This window comes from Saimiri boliviensis, chromosome 15 (genome assembly GCF_048565385.1).
Source record: "Saimiri boliviensis isolate mSaiBol1 chromosome 15, mSaiBol1.pri, whole genome shotgun sequence".
NCBI classification, from domain to species: domain Eukaryota; kingdom Metazoa; phylum Chordata; class Mammalia; order Primates; family Cebidae; genus Saimiri; species Saimiri boliviensis.
The window spans coordinates 48,665,721-48,684,823 of NC_133463.1; positions in this window are offsets into that span (position 1 = coordinate 48,665,721).

The following is a 19,103-nucleotide window of genomic DNA, read 5'->3' on the forward strand; positions in this document are numbered from 1 at the left end:
ATATGATGATGATAACACCTAACACTTATTGAGAGTTTTCTAAGCAAATTTGTAACACTTGTTTATTTGTACCATACTTTGTGCAAATATGTCTATGCTTGGCATGGTCCTCAACATCTTCACTCTGTCCTATTTAGCCAAGATTTGTATTTGTCTGTTCTGAAATTCCTTCACCACATTGAAACTACAAAACCTATTGGCAATAAAGCTTTTTGGTTCAGCTTTGCTATAAAATTCAGAGTGTTTCTCAACACTGTATAATTAAATGCAAATGCTAGGCTATAATTATATTATGGATGTGACTAAAAGAGACTGAGGGAAGGAAATTCTTAGTTAAATCTGCTTCCACCTTGTTGTTTCTAGTTTTCCTGTGGTTTCTTCTCTGCACTTTTACTCTGTATTTCATCCAAAGTAACTTTTAAAGACCTCATTAAGGTTTAACTGAATGTGCAGGTTTTCAGTCTTCCCTCTGCAGACCCCTGGACAAGAAGGATGAAATAGGATTCCTCTGTTGATACATTGCAAAGTTCTGTTCCACACCCCTACTTACATTTTTTACTTATGGACACACAAGGGATTGAATGTAGCAGCAGAGACTATGAGATTGGAGGCTCTGTAAAGAGCAGTGTCTGACATGGCTTACTTTCAAATGGGATTCACATTATTAGACTTAGCCTTTATTTGTCTCCTTTCACTACAACTTAGTGTCTGCTTCCCATTCTCTCCTTTTTCCTTCTTCTGTTGCCCCTTTTCCCACAAAGATAGGAGCAATATGATGTCAGAAACTATAGTTCCCATTAAAAAAGGGGGGGGCAATTGAGAATTTAAATAACAGTTCTGGTCAGCCTTTTTATCTCCTGCATGGTGATTTGAAAGCTGCTAATGGACTTATGTGAAGTGCTTCATGCCAGGTTGAGGAGCTGCCATTGCACACTTGCCCAAATATTCCCCTGAAGCTTAAGAGAACAAAACCTGAGAAAGAGGCTTTCTGAAACTTCTGTGTTCTCAGGCGGCATCTGTAGTGTTGGTCTGATTTAGATATTTAACTCTTTCTAGAATGCTGGAATTCTAGAGCTGGTTGGAAGATCAAAATGAGCTAGTCTGAGATTCAGAGCTGTAAAACTGCTTGGCTCATGTTGCACAGGCTGAGTGACAGTGAGTGACAAAAGCCCAGTCCTCTGATACTTTAGGGCTTATTCCCATATTATGGTAGTTCCTAAATCTTGGCCATCAGCCCAGTGCTGGTGCAGGATAAAGCCTGCATTAATCCTCAGATAGACAGAAAAAAAAGGCCACAGTAAGGTGAATTTTTCATAGAGCAGACTTCATTCCACAGTAAGAGTGTCCTAAACTTTGGTAGGCATTGTCTGTTTTGTGGTGAAATAGTGGTGAAAGTCATTTATATTTCTTTTGCCTTTATTTTAAATGGTCTTTTCTTGGCAAAATTAAAATATTGACAGCCCAGTGATGGGACTTACGTATTTATTTGAAATTTTGCTGCTCCACGAAATCTAAGTCTGGGAAACATTGCAGTAGGCCGGCTTCCTCTCCCTTTCCAGTCCCAGGTGGACATCGCTGGGATTCCCTCCTTCTTGCAGTTTTCTTCTTGGCAGAATATGTCCTATGATTCTTGGCTGGAGGCTGTGGAAAGCTCCACGAATGGAAGGTTAACGAGCCTGGGGTTCAGACTCAGCTCTGTCACCAATTAGGACACCACATTTGTTAAGCCGTTAGGCTCCCTGGACTCCATTTTTAAAATTATATCAAAGAAAAGGTGGTCACGTTAACCTGTGAGACTCTTTTAGCTCTCTTTCTCGTGTGTGTGTGTGTGTGTGTGTGTGTGTGTGTGTGTTTGTGTGTGTGTGTGTGTATATTTAGAATGTCCTGGTTGTGAGGCAGTGCTTGTGGACTAAAGTTTCATCGGTTTGGACCAAAGAAGTGTGGTGTAGCGAAGTGGGGATTAGGAAGAAGTAAAAAGATATAAGAATAAGTTTTATTCCCACAAAGAAGGTGAATTCTAACAAACATTATGCAGACCTCTCAATCGTTTGCTCTGTTTACTGAAGTACCCATGTCTCTTTTTGCTCTTCCCTTTACTTAAGTTTTGGTGCTCAGGTTTTTTGATATTTGAATGTATGAACGAAATCTGAGCTTATGCACATGTCAAATTTCCTCAAATACATTCACTCTGTATAAATTATTGCTTTAATAGCAAGGGCACTGGCACTGGGGGCTAAGAGCTTGGTTTAGAATTCTACCCTTATAGTTTTTAGGTGGCTCCACATGAGTTATCTAACTTTTAGACCTACATGGAAATACTGCCTTTCTTCGTGATGACTCTAATAATTAAATAAGGTTATAAACATAAACATAAACATATATTGTAAACTGTAAAGGGCTGTATATCCCAGTGGAGGGGGAGCAAAAACAAAACAAAACAAAACACAAAACAGAGCTATGTACCTGTCATGCATATATTAATATATGTGATTTATACTTTATTTTACACATGATAAACATGATGTATTTATATTATATACCTAAGTATCCTTCTCTGTTCCACAATTTTATGTAATGCCTACATAAAAGTCCTAGGATCATCCTTCTTTCCTTCCTTCTCTTCTGTCCTTCGTCCTTTCTTTTTAAAATTTTCTTTCTCTTTACTGTGCAGAAATAGACAAAATTTCATTTTGTCTATTTATAAATAAAATTTTGTCTATTTCTCATCTTTTGGCTTTCTTATGTAGACTCAGGAGTCACTAAATATCCCTGGCTCATTTAAGCTTTTATGCATCACCTTGTTGTCTGCAAGATAAACTCTTAAGTCTCTTAGTAAGGCACGTCAAGTCTTTTGTAAGTTTACTCCCAAATATCTATACATGCTTCCCCCTTGCCCTGTATTCTCTGATACACTTTCAAAAGGCCGCCTTTTTGAACACTTTGTTATAGGCTGAAATTCCTACCTCTTGCTTCATCTTACTCATCCTCCTCAAATTTGCTTTTCCACTCTTCTAAGCTGAGAGAGTCTCTCATCTGTGAATCCCATGCACTTGCCCTCACCAATGTTGTTATGCTGTACACTTTATACCATAAACTTCTGCAGTATCATTTGTCACAAGCTAGAAATTGTCTTACTAAACTTTTTGTCTCCCATTGCCTATTAAAGTATCTGGCAGATAGTGGATACTTAGCAAATGTTTATGGCCAAATAGGTTCAACGTCAGCAAAGCTGTTAATATTTTGACACTTAGCCCTGGTCTAGTAAAATTCAGTTAAGATCAGGGTTTTGCTTATTATTACTATTGTTATTATTTTCCTTGTTTTTGTTTCTTACTCCCAAGCAACAAAATTGCTATATTTTGAGCAATCATTTATGGTATAGTATAGCATATTTGATCTTATTTTTATTATTAAATTACTGAAGTATGAAACATCGTTTAAGGTTCTCTTAATTTTTCAACTAGACTAACTTGGCAACAATGGAACTGACTGCACTGTGAGCAATTTTCAACAGTAGATTTAGATTCCCATAGCAAAGGTGATGTTCTTAGCATTTCTTTCTTTCTTTTTTTTTTTTTTTTTTTTTTTTTTTTTGAGACGGAGTTTCGCTCTTGTTACCCAGGCTGGAGTGCAATGGCTCCATCTCGGCTCACCACAACCTCCACCTCCTGGGTTCAGGCAATTCTCCTGCCTCAGCCTCCTGAGTAGCTGGGATTACAGGCACGTGCCACCATGCCCAGCTAATTTTTTGTATCTTTAGTAGAGACGGGGTTTCACCATGTTGACCAGGATGGTCTCGATCTCTTGACCTCGTGATCCACCCGCCTCGGCCTCCCAAAGTGCTGGGATTACAGGCTTGAGCCACCGCGCCCGGCCTTAGCATTTCTTAAAGCTTCCTCTTCATTATTAGCTGAGTGTAGTTAAATACATTATCTTACTTTTCACATAAATATTTCCTATGGAATTTTATAAAAAAGTAAAAAGAAGAGGCTAGAAAAATTTTGCTTAATGCCCCTTGGAAACTGGCATAAGGCAAGGATGCCCTTTCTCTCCACTCCTATTCAACATAGTATTGGAAGTTCTGGCCAGGACAATCAGGCAAGAGAAAGAAATAAATTGTATCCAAATAGGAAGAGAGGAAGTCACACTGTCTCTGTTTGCAGCTAACATGATCCTGCATCTAGAAAACCCCATCACCTCAGCCCCAAAACTTAAGCTGATAAACAACCTCAGCAAAGTCTCAGGATACAAAATAAATGTGCAAAAATCACAAGCATTCCTATACACCAACAATAGACAAGCAGAGAGCCAAGTCCTGAATGAACTTCCATTCACAATTGTTATAAAGAGAATAGAATACTTAGGAATACAACTAACAAAGAATATAAAGGACCTGTTAAAAATTCACTACACACCACTGCTTAAGGAAACAAAAGAAGACAAAAACAGATGGAAAAACTTTCCATCTTCATGGTTAGGAAGAATCAGTATCATGAAAATAGCCATACTACTCAAAGTAATTTATAGATTCAATGCTATCCCCATCAAACTACCAATGATTTTCTTCATAGAATTGGAGAAAAAGAAACACCTTAAACTTCATATGGAGCCAAAAAAAAGCATGCATAGCCAAGCCAATCCTACGCAAAAAAAAAAAAAAGAAAAAAAGAAAAAAAAAAAGCTGGAGGTATCATGCTACCTGACTTCAAACTATATTACAAAGCTACTGTAATAAAAACAGCATGATATTGGTACCAAAACAGAGATATAGACCAATGGAACAGAACAGTGGCCTCAGAAACAACACTTCACAACTACAACCATCTGATCTTTGACAAACCTGACAAAAACAAGCAATGGGGAAGAGATTCCCTATTTAATAAATGGTGTTGCGAAACTGGCTAGCCATATACAGAAAGTCGAAAGTGGATCCCTTCCTTACACCTTATAAAAAAATAACTCTAGGTGGATTAAAGACTTAAACATGAGGCCTAACACCATAAAAACTCTAGAAGAAAACCTAAGCAATACCATTAAGGACATAAGCATGGGCAAGGACTTCATGACTAACACACCAAAAGCAATGGCAACAAAAGCCAAAATAGTCAAATGAGATCTAATTAAACTAATGACCTTCTGCACAGCCAAGGAAATTATCATCAGAGTGAACAGGCAACATACAGAATTGGAGAAAAGTTTTGCAATCTATCCACTTGACAAAGCTCTAATATCCAGAATCTATCCACAAGGAACTTAGACAAATGTACAAGAAAACAAAACAAAACAAAACAAAACAAAACAAAAAATTAAAAAGCAAGCAAATGATATGAACAGACACATCTAATAGAACAGATACATGGAGCCAACAAACATGAAAAAAAAAAAAGCTCAACACCACTGATCATTGGAGAAATGCAAATCAAAACCACAGTGAGATACCATCTCATACTATTCAGAATGATGATTACTGAAAAGCCAAGAAACAATGGATGCTGATGAGGTTGTGGAGAAATAGGAATGTTTTACACTCCTGGTGGGAGTGTAAATCAGTTCAACCATTATGGGAGACACTGTGGTGAATCCTCAAAGACCTAGAACCAGAAATACCCTTTGATCCAGCAATCCTATTACTGGGTATTTACCCAAAGGAATCATTCTGTTATAAAGATACATTCACACATATGTTCACTGCAAGATTATTCACAATAGGAAAGACATGGAATCAACCCAAATACACATCAAGGTTAGACTTCATAAAGAAAATGTGGAATATGTACACCATGGAATGCTATGCAGGTATAAAAAATGAGTTTGTGTCCTTCGCAGGAACATAGATGGAGCTGGAAACCATTATCCTCAACAAACTAACATAGGAAGGGAACACCAAACACTATATATTCTCACTTATAAGTGGAAGCTGAACAATGAGAACACATGGACACAGAAAAAGGAACAACACACAGTGGAGCCTGCTGGGAGTGGAGTTCCTATGTAAGGGAGAGCATCAGGATGAATAGCTAATGCATGTGGAGCTTAATAAGTAGATGATGGGTTGATGAATGCAGCAAACCACCAGAGCACATGTTTATGTAACAAACTTGCACATCTTGCACATGTATCCAATAACTTAAAATTAAATTAAATTAAATTTAGAAAATTTTTGCTTAAAAATCCAGGGATTTGGACCTGCAGACTTCTAAAGAATAATCACACTTTTGAAATTGATAGTCACCATTAATTTTAGAAAAAGCATCTTGCCCACCCACCAGCAAGCTTTAGCCATATAAATGAATTCAGTTGTAAAGTAATTAAGAAGTAAAACAGAGAATGACAATATCAATGCTAGTAACAACAATATAATTTTATTGCACAATAATTTGTAGCACTCTCATACACCGAGTTAAGTTCGGGTTCATATAGAGCTATAATTTTAAGCTTGTCATTTTATGAAATGTATTTGGATAATGATTTCCACACATTCAAGTATTTGTTGCTGCTCAAATTGCTCTTAAGTCATCAACTGTTCAATGCTGATAGTTGGAATCAAAGTTGAAGACCAAGTCAGAAAGAAAAGTATATCTTTGACCTAATTTTGTCTTTTAGATTTTTTAACTGAGTTGGCTTCTGGCTACCATACAGAGGGGTGTGTGTATGTGTGTGCACACACAGATAGGGGTATGGAGGGGACAGTACTTAAAGACTTATAATTTGAGTCTCTCCAAGAGTTCCCAAATCTTAAAAGCCATGAGGCCAACATAGTTGTTTATCCAACCTTTCCGAACTGCTTCAAATACTTTACGGAATGTATGTGAAGAAACAAATGGGAAAACAAAATATTTTATTACATTATTTGTTTATTACTTTATATAGGAATACCTTTGTCATAGTTCAGATTCCCTGGGAAACAGACTGAGAAATGCATGCAGGATGTTTATTAGGAAGTGATCTGAGGAACGAAGAACAACTCCTGTGAGGAATTAGGAAGCAGGGCATGGAGGGAGAAGGTGAATTGTAATGTATTTGCCACAGGGGCCATATTAAATTTCATGAAGAGCTCTAAGGTGGGGATGGCTTCTCCCAGATGTTTGAAAAAAGCAAATGGAGCCAGAATTTTGCCTTCCCCATCATCTGTTCATTAGTTCTAATCTTCTGCCCTTTCTCCACAGCAAACCTAATAGCTGAATTCTGGTTGATTTTGATTTATTGTTATAACTCCTATACATTCACTTTATCATATTTCTCCATTAGATGGTAAAGATATTAAAGGCTGGGTTAGGTCTATTTTGTTTGTTTTCAAACAGCATCTCACTCTGTCACCCAGGATGGAGTGCAGTGTTATGAATACATCTCACTGTGCAGCCTCTATCTCCTGGGTTCCATCAATCCCCCTATCTCAGCCTCCCATGTAGCTGGGACCACAGGGTGCACTTAGCATGCCAGCCAATCAAAAAAACTTTTTTTTTTTTTTTTTTTTTTTTTTTGTAGAGACAGTGCTTCACGATGTCTCATGTTTGAGACCAGGCTTGTCTCAAATTCCTGGACTCCAGCAATCCTCCTGCCTCCGTCTCTGAAAGAAAGATGACGTAGAATTCTTTTGTTTGTTAGCTGGGGAAGGATGTCTGAAAATAACCATTGTCCATAGCAATAACATGACATGTCAATATGGTATTGATTCAGAGAATATATAGGAAGAGATAGTCTGTGTTTATTTTTGATACAGCAAATACGTAACATAGAATTAGTCAAAATGGCTTTCAGAATGAAAACCAAAACTAATTGACAAATTACTGAAAACTCCACTTTTAACCTGTTACACATAATAAACATGTAAATTTCAAAATATTATAGTTGTAAAATATCTTTTAAATAAAATAGCTAAGTAAATCATAGGAGGAGATAACTTTGCTTAATATAAATTCATATATTTCCCTGCTAGTTTATATTGTTTTCCTCTAGAACTTTAAAAGAAAATGCTAACAATAATTTGCCAATTTTTAAGTCTTAAAATACAATGATAACAACCTAGCTGTGCATTTGAGTTTTAACCTCTATTCTAGTCCCATTTTACCTTCTAAAATTGAGCTGGGTTATAGAAAAATAAATATATAGAAGAGAAAATCTGGAATTGAATTCCATAATCATGGGAAACATGTGGATTCACTTCGGGCCACAGATGTTTCTTGGGTAAAAGAGGGTACAGTCTGTTTCTATCTGAATTGGTCCCTATTTAGGTCCAGAGACATCCAGAGTGTCAAGAAGACTGAGGTGGTACCTAGGAATTGGAGATTGGATGGTGAGGGGTGTCAGAAGTGGAATTTGCTATAGTATTTTTGAGCAGTAAATCCACCAAGAACTTTCTCTGAAAGCTTTTATGCTGAAAACTTCCATGGATATTTCATTTTGTGAGATAGTGTAATGTAGTTAAGAGCATGGATTCTAGAGTTGGTCTACTTGATTTAATTTCAAGATCCACTATTCATTTGCTGCCTGTCCTTGCTCAACTTTCTCTCTCCTTCTATTTCCTCATCTTCAGATGGCGGTAATATTAGCTACCTCATAGTTGAAGGACTAAATCAGTTGATACAGGCAGAACACTTATGACAGTACATGGCATACAGGAAATATTTACATAGCGCCTACTAGTATTATTACCAGCCTTTAGCTTAAATTAATACCAATCATATTTACTAAATACCTGTCCCCTTCCTTGATTAAAACCAGCTCCCCATATATCTAGCCAGCAACCAAAAGTCTGCATCTACCATTAAACATGGCAGCTTACTCATTTACCAACTTAGGTTCACATTTAGTGGAAAGAAAATAAGTGATAAGTTTAGGAAGAATTGACCCACTTATTCCTAGTGTTCAATTATTGGACCCCTAAGCACATGGGAGTTTTTTTATATCCTGCTCATGCAAAAGTTCCAAAAATGACAACCTCTGGCATAAATGTGTTAATAATAGTGAGGGACAAAGTTGATGGACCCAGTTGCAGAAGACCAAATGCTGTTTTTGGCACAAAGTTACTCACTGTCTCCAGGTGATACTCTTTTGAGATTACCTGGTCAATGAACTCCTAGCCTGACACTTTCCAGCTGGATTTTATATAGTATGAGAGAATAATTTTTATGAAACAGGAAAAAGGTAATTCATGGCAAGTGTGATGTGGCTACTTACACACATATGTATTATATGCTCATATACATGTATTTATAAACTAATTTTTACTAGATAAAGTTAAAGCATAATTGTCTCATTTTTCAAGTGACAAAATGGTGAAGCAAAGGCCTATATAAGCCATGCTAAGCTTACAATATAGAAAGTGAAGAATTTCCTCACATATTTATCTCTATAAAATTTTATAAATTTATATTTACTAAACATTTTGTTAACTCGGCTCACATATATTTAGATTTTCATATAAATAGAAGCCATAATTATTCTAGAAATGCATGTTGCCATAATTGCATTTAAAAACTTTTGCTTTTATAATTGCTACTTCTGAGGATTTTTCACATGCATGCACATACACACACACACACACACACACACACACACACACACACAGACTATTTTTACTTAGATTAGCCCAAAACCATATGATCTACCACTTTTCTTAAATCCAGTGACCATTTTCTGGGCTATTCTGACATGACTCAGTCAGGTTTCTGCAATAGAGAGACTTTTCAGTTTATTTATTTTGTGATTACAATAACATGTCCAGAGTCAGGAGTAGGTTTATGTGGTAAGTACATCTGGGTTTTGTGTACTCTGGACTGGTGATTCTTTGAGCAGGGATTCACTCTGTACATTTGAAATGTAAAAATGTAGCAGAAGTGGAAAAAGGATGTTTGTGTGTTCTTTTGGCCTCAAAACATTCACAGCCCTTCAGTCCACTTGGGCAGTTATTTGGGATATCAGAATTTCTTTATTTTTCTTTTATTTTTTTGTGTATGTAATAATCAAATTTTAGTGACTTTTTAAGTTAATATATATATTTTAGTACATTATTTTAGATATCTATCAAATAGTGAAGAAAATGCAACCAAATGAATACTTCTTCCTCTTAAAAAGGTGTGATTTTAGGCATGAGAGTCAAAGGATTATATGAATTAATTTATGAATTAGAATCTGGGTTCCACATGTTTCTTGAATAAACAACTTGGAACAAAGACTTGATCTTTTAAGTGTTTCTTTGGTGTGTGTATGTAACCTTCTTTATGCAAGAAGTTTTGCCTTTGACTATGAGCTCCAGCTTTATTTTATTTAATAAGGATATAACGCCTCTACCAAAGGAAGATCTGCAGAAAAAATTCACTAAATTACCAAAACAAATATTAAAATTGCATTTTATTTTTATTTCTAAAAATGTTACCAGTTCTTTCTGCCATGTATGGATTCTTTATAAAGAAAATAAAACAGTGTTTATGTATATATTAGTGTTACCAAATAACCTTTATAGAAGTTATTGGACTTACATTATAATTTATAGACAAAAAAATAGAATTTTTGACATTGATATAAAATAAATAGTGCTCTAATTCCCAGACTAGCTATTTAAGACTGGGCAGGGAACATAAGGAACCAGGGCAATAGATACTCTACTTGTTGTGAATTAGTCAGAAAAGGCAGAGCAGAAAGATCTGGTTTCCATAGTTCATGAATTCTGGATAATTTATGTAACTAAAATCATTCCATTGTTAGGTTATCTTGACCTTAGGAAACTGATTTTTATTAATAACCCAGCAATGATGTGTGTCTATATGTGATGAAATAACCTTAAATAGGTTAAGATGAGTAGCTTTAGTAACCACAAAGTTTCTATGGTTTTCTCATGTTTTCACAACTAGTTAGAAATGTATATAAATTAAGATTGAATTATCTTAGACAATGTTTTTATCTTTGTCATGTAAGAAATAATACAAGAGAGCTCTGTACTCACAGTTTTTCAATCCTTGTGGCTCCAGTAATGCACCAGAGAGAAATAAAACTATCAAAATGTCAAAACAACTTTTGGTACTTTAACAAAGTGTGTGAAAGAAAGAATGATCCAAAAAAAAAAAAAAAAAGCTGAGCTTTTCAGTGATTTATTTTAAATAATTCAGTCTTTACTAAAGATTGAGTTAAAATTTTAAAACTAAAGCTGGCATATGATAACATGGTAGATAGAAAATCAAGAATTAAAAGAACTAATTCAAAATATTTCAGCAAATTACAACTTAGAAACATCTTGAAGACTTTTTTCTATGTGACTTTTTACTAGACTCTAAATTTTGATACAGACCAATTTATTATAGCCTTTCAATAGAGAGATGTGTAAATGTAACATATAAATACACGTGCAACAAAATAATATTGTTTTGGTAGTGAACAACAAGAAAAAATCATTTATTTTTATACAGCTTGAGACCTATGCCAGTGACTGTTACAACCCACTAAATGCATAAAATACTGGGTCTCATCCTGATAAGAAAAAAATTCAAAAATAAAACCCCATATTTTTTAGCTATATCCACTGACATTGTGTTACTTCATTACTGTTAGTTGTTTACAGTAAGTTTCAAGGAAATAAAAAGATTAAACTGTGGAAATGATCGATCCTAGCATGTAGGCTGGATACAGTGAGAAATGAGGATAGTAGATAGCAAGGTACAGATGTGTAGAATGAATACAGCAGAGTGCATGGCTGGACGTAATAAAAAGACAAAAATAGGTTCAGTGACATAATGACATTATGATGCCAGCTGGAGGTACCAGAGGTTGTGTTCAGAAATGGGAAATTCGCATTGGAAGTATCAGAGGTAGTCTGTGGTCCAAACGTAACCATAGCACTGAATGACTATATCACTGTGTAAGGCTCATGAAATTTAGATGTTACTGTGATTTATGGATAACTCATAAATATGAAGATTTCATCAGAAGAATGGCAAGGTTTAGAAAAGACCAGAAAATTTGACCTGTCTCCAACAATCTTAAAAAGTGAGAAGGATGCCAGTATATTAGAGTTTTCAAGTAGTATAGCTTATTGCCATAAAGTAGAATGATAATTGACTTTAAAATTCTTAAGCCTGAACTACCTACCCAAATTAGAACACAGGCTGAATACGTAAGAAAGTCATAACCCCAAACTAGGTTGTTTTTCAGGATGTCTCAGCTCTGCTGACGTTGAGGTATAAAGCACGTATAAGATGTATGCCACAGGTTTCCCACTCCTGAAGTCTACACCCTGAGCATATCCAGTTTATTCATGACTGCGTTTCCTTCTGTTGAAGGGACCATCCTGTTCGTCCTGGTTCTCTCTGCATCCAGAGAAGGAAACCTACTGCCTTCTATGTTAATGTGGGTCCTCCAAGATGCACACAGATAACAAGAAAAACTTGGCCATAAAAGAGATTTATTGGTAGAAGTCGCTATGAAGACTAAAAGGGAAAGGGAACAGGAAAGAGAAGGCAGAGAAAGCTCTCAGATCTCAGAGCATGTCTAATACCTTTCAGAGGAGACTGAAAGAAAAACGATCAGGTAGAAAGAACCTGGGTCTACAGTGAGGTTCGGAAAAGCTTGGGCAGGCTGTGGGGATGCCCTACCGGAGTTTCCCGTTCGAGGAGTTCTGCCTTGGGCAGACCTGCCATGCTGTGGGACCTCCTCTTGCTGTGCTCAGTAATGCTCCTCTTGCTGTGCTCAGTAATGACTGGAAGCAGGCTGTGGAGCACAGCCTCAGTGTTAAAGGTGCGGGTGATCAGAACGGGCAGCAGCTAGAGGTTGTCAGTTGACTCTGCAGGTACAGCCTGTTCCCTTTAAGGTAGATCGGAGTGGTAAAACCTCATGGGCCATCACGCTTTTAGGGATTTAGCTGCCTACAAAGACCACATGCATGGGCATACCCTAGATCATCCCTGAGCAAACTGCAGGCTTCTCTGAGTCTGAGGAATGCATTGGAGATCATGTCTACAGTCACTTTTAACTACGGAATGTTGGTTCAGTGATCCAGTCAAAAGATGCATGTCCTTGGTACTGAGGATACAGCCCTGAAAAACAAATTAAAGAACACAACATAAGGACCATAAATTTAATACATCTACTCTCATTCCATCTTTTGTCTCATTGTTACATAGTTTCAACCCTTTAAATTTTAAAAATATATGATTTTTGTTTTTACTGTTCTTACCTTTTAAATCAGTGTTTGTTTAGATTTAGCTTTGGTTTTTGCTCAGTATAGCATCAGAAATCCTACCCTTTCTGTTTATTTTTTCCCCTTAAATTAATGAGGCACACATGTTAATAATTTTAGTGATGATATGAGTAGAAAATTCTTCCCTTTGTATGAAAATATTTTTAATTTGAAAGGTAGTCTATCTGGGTATAAAGTTAGTATTTGATAGTCATTTGCTCTTGGCAGTCTAAAATTATTATGTCTTTTTTACTTTTTATTGTCTTGTCTTTTTTTTTAAGACAGGGTCTTGATATGCTGTCCAGGCTGGCCTCAAAACTCTGGGCTCAGGGTCTCCTCCCATCTCAGCCTCCCAAGTATCTGGAATTGCACACTAAAATTGTTGTTTCTGTTACTGCTTCTGCTGTTGATGATGACAATCTTTGTTTTGCTCACTTTCACTATATACATCTAGATATATCTGAATGTAGATTTTTAAAATCTCTCTAACACATGGGTTGGTATGATTCTATCTGTGAACATCTAAAGTTTTGTGTCTATGAATATTTCCCCTCCATTTATTTTATTTTATTTTATTGAGACATTGTCCCTCTGTCACCCAGCTGGAGTGCAGTGGTATAATCTCAGCTCACTGCAACCTCTGCCTCCTGTGTTCAACCAATTCTTGTATCTCAGCCTCCCAACTAGCTGGGATTATAAGAGCATGCCACCATGCCTGGCTAGTATTTTTGTATTTTTTAGTAGAGATGGGGTTTCGCCATGTTGCCCAGACTGTTCTTGAACACCTGGCCTCAAGTGATCCACCCGCCTCGACCTCCCAAACTGCTGGGATTACAGGCGTGAGCCACTCCACTAGGTCTCCTCTCACACCTTTCATATTTACTTCTTTTCAGCCATCTATTAAATATATAGTGGGCTTGCTTATTCTGTCCTTCACAACCTCAAATTTTCTCAAATTTTTCATATCTCATTCTAGGTAAATTTCACAGATAAAGCTTCCAGCACAAATTAACTTTTTAGCTGTATTTAATATAGTGTATAAATCATTTATTGAATTTTAAACTTCAGTAAATGTTTTTTCTAGATGTTCTATTCCACAATTCACTGTTATTTTATTAAGGTTTCTATTTCACTTTTCTTTCTTTCATGAATATTTGTATAGTATCATCTTTCAAATTATTTGTATATGTCTATTTTATTGCATAGTTTGAGATTCTTTTTATTATTAATTTATTCTCTGTTTCGAGTTGATTCATTCACCCTTCCCACCCTAAATCCCTTGGAATAAGACCCGGATGGTTAATGTGAAAGAGCCAGAGCTTTCATATTTTGAGGTCAATTTTATCTTAATTTCTCAGTTTGAGATACCTGTATTTTGAGCAATATGAATTCAGACTCCACACACTTGTATGGCATAAGCTTTGCATTTCAGCTGGCTTTATTTTTTTCTTCCATACGGAGTCCCAGGCAGAGATAGGTTCCCATCTGCTTCTCAGAGCTATTCAGGTTTTCTAGAGTGATAATGGATTCGGACTACAAGGGTTCCAACTTTATGCTCCCTGTCTCACCGCAGACTCAAGATTTTTATTTTTCTCTTTTATCCCTATATGACCACTAAAATAACAATCACTATGTGTTAGAGCCTAAATCTAATAGAATATCCTTGACCCCAGGGATAGAAGGATAGAAGCTTGGTTACTTACCATTCGGCTATGAGTTTCTTATTTTTCTTTCCTAGCTCTGATTTTTTTTTTTTTTTTTTACCTTGCTTAGTTTTTTTTTTCTTAATTATATCTTTATATTTTGTGTGCTTACATTGGAGGCGGAGCTGCTTAGTCATCTTTGATGTGGCACTAATGTTCCTATTTTAATTCATGACTTCTGCTAATGACATGGTAACCTTTTAAAATTGTTATTTTAAAAGCTTATGTGCTCTAAATTTTAGGGCCCTAGGATAAACTTCTGATTCTCCACAGACTAGTTGCAATTCTGTTTCTTGTACATTGAGAGAACCCCTGAAGGAATTATCTTAAAAATCAACATTCAGTTCTATAAGTGAGAGAATTCTACATGATGCTGGAGGGAAATATGTTCATTAGGGACATTGATTGAAATCTATTGTGACTCTAGATTCTATCCTACCTCAAAGATTTCAAAATATGACAAAAATGTAGGAAAACATTATTAAATGCTTATGTAGTAGAATAAAGGAGTTTAGTAGCTCAATTTTAATATCTGGGTGTAAAAATGGCTTAATATCTAACATGAGTTGCCTGTTAGCACAGAAGTTAGGAGCATGAGGTCTGGTGGACCTTTCCTGTGTTAAATCCAGCTTCCTCATGGAGCAGTTGTGTAACTTTAGATGCGTTTTTGAAATTTTCTGTATTTCAGTTTTCTTGTCATGAATGTCTGAATAATAATGGTGCATTAGTCTGTTCTTGCACTGCTATAAAGCCATACCTGAGATTGGGTAATTTATAAAGAAAAATTTTAATGTGCTCACGGTTCTGTGGGCTCTACAGGCTTCTGCTTCTGAGGACACCTTAGGAAACTTGCAATCATGGCTAAAGCTGAAGGGGAAGCAAGCACATAGTCACATGGCTAGCAGGAGAAAGGGAGAGTGAAGGAGGAAATTCTACACACTTTCAAACAACCACATCTTGTGACAACTTGCTCACTATCAGGAGAATAGCAAGTGGGGATGTCGGCCCCGTGATCCAATCACCTTTCACCAGGTTCCTCCCCTGACACTGGGAATTACAATCAACATGAAATTTGAGTGGGGACACAGAGCCAAACCACATCAAATGGCAAGTTTCTCAGAGAGTTGTTACATTGAATTAATACATCTAAAGTTCTTTGAGCAATCCTTTGCACATAGTAATTTTCAAATCTTAGCTATTGTTATTACAACTTCTAAGTATACTGTTAACTTAGTGGTTTCCCATGCTGGTATTCCGTAGAAGAATATTTTTAAAAATTAAGGAAGGGCCTGGTATAAGGTGTCCAATGTTTCAGTGTTAGTTAAAAAATAATTACTGCCATCTGTTACCAAATATATGAGAAACATTTTAAGATATCAAAGTGAGAAAAAAACTTAATAAAGCTTTTTTAAATAAACTAATAACAATGCATCTATTATTTCATTGTCTATGGAATAGCAGCACCAGATGAGGATTTGAGCATTGTTATTTTAAATGTAATTGACTGAAAGGTAGGATGCATTGTGCACCATGAATGTTTTCCCATAACATCAATGTAATAGTGAAATAGCCCTTTGCAGTTAGAAATAGCAATCAAAATGTCCTTGCTAAAATAAGGGACTAAATTAATTTGCAAGGATCACTTAAGAAGGACCACTTAAAAGAGAAACAAGTTGCTTGAATATAGGAAATGACTATGTATAGGTCTAAAGAATAATTAATATGCTATGTTATAAAACATTATACAGGGAATACTCAAAAATCATTGAACATGAAGAGGTAAATCATTCAGCACTGACCTAATTCACTAGAATATAATGCCCCCCCCCGCCGCACGCCACAGCCTAAAGAACAAAGAGGTTGGGGGCTAGTAATAGCAACACAAGAATTATTAAAGGATTCTAAAATAAAATAGAAATATTAAGTAAAACATACAAAATTTAGCTTTTACTTTACCCTGGAAAGAATATGGTTGAAAATCAGCATAATGACTATTTTAAACTATAAATAAGGATTACTATATGTTCAGTTGAGGCAGCTATTTCTTTAAAGATTCAAAGTTGATTGGAGTTTAACCTTCAGAGGAACTGAACTATCAATTGCCATTCACTCACACATCTATTGGACTCTGTTGGTTACAAGTTCTATGAAGACCCTAGGCCAGGCTACTGGAACACATGTAGCAATTAAAGACATCGATGAAGTGATTGCATCTTACTTTCACGGTGCTTCTACTTATCCATTAGGGACACTGACATGTGCATACATTACAGTAATAGAACGCATTACAAAAAATAGCACTCTGCAAATGAAATCACAGAAGGAATAGTACCTTTCAACTGAAGCAGTCCGAGTAAAACGCCTCTTGACATTTCAGATCCATGAGCCCCTTGAACATGGGTAGAAAGGTATAAAAGTCAGAGGAAAATGAGTATTTACCAGGTAAGGTATGTTTGCTAAACCATAGGAAGGATTAATTTGTTGGTAACATAGTGGGATAACAAGAAAGCATGGGAATAACAATTTGGAAGATAGATTGAAGCCAGATTACATATCAGATGAACTTTTAACACCTGATACCTGGGAGAACCATTTATTATTATTGTTGTCTAACCTCAAAAATATCATTTAAAAGCTCAAATAAAATAGCATACTGTATTTTACCTAATCAATAATAGAAAATGGACCACCTGAAAACATCTTAATGTTTGACTTGAATATAGATATGTAGTCATTAGGTATTCAATGCATATGATCAATATATTAAATATAAGTATTGCCTCTATGTATAAATATATATTATCTATATGTGTATACATAATGGCAAATGACACATATATATATGCCATTCATATATATGATGGTAAATATATATAGTATAACATTATATATAAATATGTAATATATATAATTATAATTATATATAATATTTTTATATATTTGATGTCAAACATTAAGATTTGTATATATATAATTCTATGTGTGTATATATGTATAAAAATGGCCCTTATGATCTTAAGAATTGAGAACACTTTTCACCTTCCAGCAATTAACGTTGCCACAGTTAGAAAATAAAGATACTATATTTTATCTGGCAGTCCCATTAACAACATATTTTGACTCTGTCTGTTCTGCATTTATAGCTCTGTCTTAAATTAATGCATTTGTGGATTGAAATTTTCAAAAATAGCTATTCTTTGGTTTTACAGGATATAAGCAACTCATGATAAATTGATCTTTTGTCAACTTTTGTTTCATTTTTGGGTAGAGAGTATAGCAAGGATTTGCCTTATTACATAAATCCTCTCTGTTTTATATCAAAACATTTACTATTCCCTATCTTAAAATTAGTGGACTCATTTTTGAAAAGCAACAAACTATGCAAAAGCATATGCGGTGAAAATTAAACTGTTTCCCACAGATACAACTGTTTTTATTAGTTTGTGATCTTTGCATCATTATTTGCATATTCCACTAAACACATGTGCAGTATTTCCCCTTTTTTTGTGGTTTTGCTTTCTGTGGTCTCAATTCAAAGTCCAAAAATATTACAACATTTTGAGAGAAAGAGAGAAAGAACATATTCACATGACTATGTTTTACAGTATATTTTATAACTGTTCTATTTTACGATTGTTGTTAATATTTTACTGTACCTAATTTGTAAATTAAACTTTATTATATACATATAGGTATAGGAAAAAAAACACATAGGATATACAGGGGTCAGTGTTATCCAAGGTTTCAGGCATCCACTGAGGTGTCTTGGATTGGAAAGTACCCCTGGTAGATAAGGAGACTGCTGTACGTATGTTGTTTTCTGTTTGTCTTTGCTTTTGTTTTTGTTTGTTCGCTTGTTTTTTGACAGAGTCTCACTCTGTTGCCCAGGCTGGAATGCAGTGACACCATCTCAGCTCACTGCAACCTCTGCCCCCCAAGTTAAAGTGATTCTCCTGCCTCAGCCTCCCCAGTAGCTGGGACTACAGGTGTGAGCCACTGTGCCTGGCTAATTTTTTTTATATTTAGTACAGAAGGAGTTTTGCCATATTGGCCAGGTTGATCTTGAACTCCTGATCTGAGGTAATAAGCATGCCTCAGCCTCCCAAAGTGCTGGGATTACAAGTGTCAGCCACCATGCCCAAACTTACTGTATATATCTTTACATACATTGGAGCTTATTATACACACTCTTCTGCGTCTTACTTTTTAATTTAACACATCTTGGAAATTAT